We start from the raw sequence: 976 nt of genomic DNA, 5'->3' as shown, positions 1-976 counted from the left end.
CTGGCCATAAAACAGGAATCTCTGAACCTGGATATACTAAGTAGATTTTCTGAATTTTCTGATTTACTTTTATCTCAAACAACTTTCATCTTGTTGGTTTACTTTTATTCATTCTAGCTTACTAATTTTAAGTGAATCATTATTCAGTTATTCTATATACTTCATAACCTAGGACTGGAAGTAGGATGAGGCAAGTAAGGTACTCACCTCAAGCACAGAAGTTTAGAAACACAAAAAGAGTCAGGAACCAAGACAAATCACACTTCAACGCAATGTTTTAAAGAAATGCAAAACAATCCATGGTAAACAAAATTATCAAAATGTTAAAGATAGACAATGGGTTTTTTTTAATGTTCTTTCTTATTGTTATTTCCCTTGAGGTGGGTGTACCATCATTCCTGGAAGTATTGCAACACAGGTAATGCATGGCACAAATGGAGCAAGCACCTATTCCATCTCCTACTTCCAGAAATACATTTATCAAATTGATAAGAGCAGATACTACACTTTACCCTAGCCAAAAGGTGGAGAAGCAACTTTTTTTTTATTTTCATGGTCTTGGAGTTTGAACTCTAGGTCTAGCACTTACAAGGCAGATGTTCTACCACTTGAGACACTTGAGCCTTCCAGATATAAGGGGAGCTGATAAAAGTACCAGGAAGGTCTTTAGGTAGGAAAATGTTTTTGTGAGTCACTGAGGAATGCTGTTGCTGGCAACCAAAGAAGGTAAGCTGTGGTTAGGTCACCGATCTGCTCAATTGTCCACGGGAGCCCGGAGATAAAGGTTAACAACTGCCCCATTGTCATTCTTTGGGACTGGGTGCGGAGTTTCCAGTACTCAGGGAAGGGTGTCTTGTCCTAACGTGACTGCCCTTACTGTTAACCCTAACAAGTAACTTCAAAAAAAAAAAAATAGGGAAGGAAGGAAGAAGGGAGGGAAGAAAGGAGAGAAGGAGAGAGGGAGGGAGGGAGGTAC

The 976-nt window shown here is 39.3% G+C and overlaps 1 pseudogene; it reads right to left on the bottom strand.

The window, feature by feature from the left end:
* Positions 1-382: 382 nt before the first annotated feature.
* On the bottom strand, positions 383-537 carry LOC141425984 (U2 spliceosomal RNA; annotated as a pseudogene).
* Between the last annotated feature and the right edge of the window lie 439 nt (positions 538-976).

The sequence above is a fragment of the Castor canadensis genome, chromosome 8, assembly GCF_047511655.1.
Source record: "Castor canadensis chromosome 8, mCasCan1.hap1v2, whole genome shotgun sequence".
NCBI classification, from domain to species: Eukaryota; Metazoa; Chordata; class Mammalia; order Rodentia; family Castoridae; genus Castor; species Castor canadensis.
The sequence above is the reverse complement of the archived record's forward strand: the minus strand, read 5'-3'. Positions and strand labels throughout refer to the sequence as shown.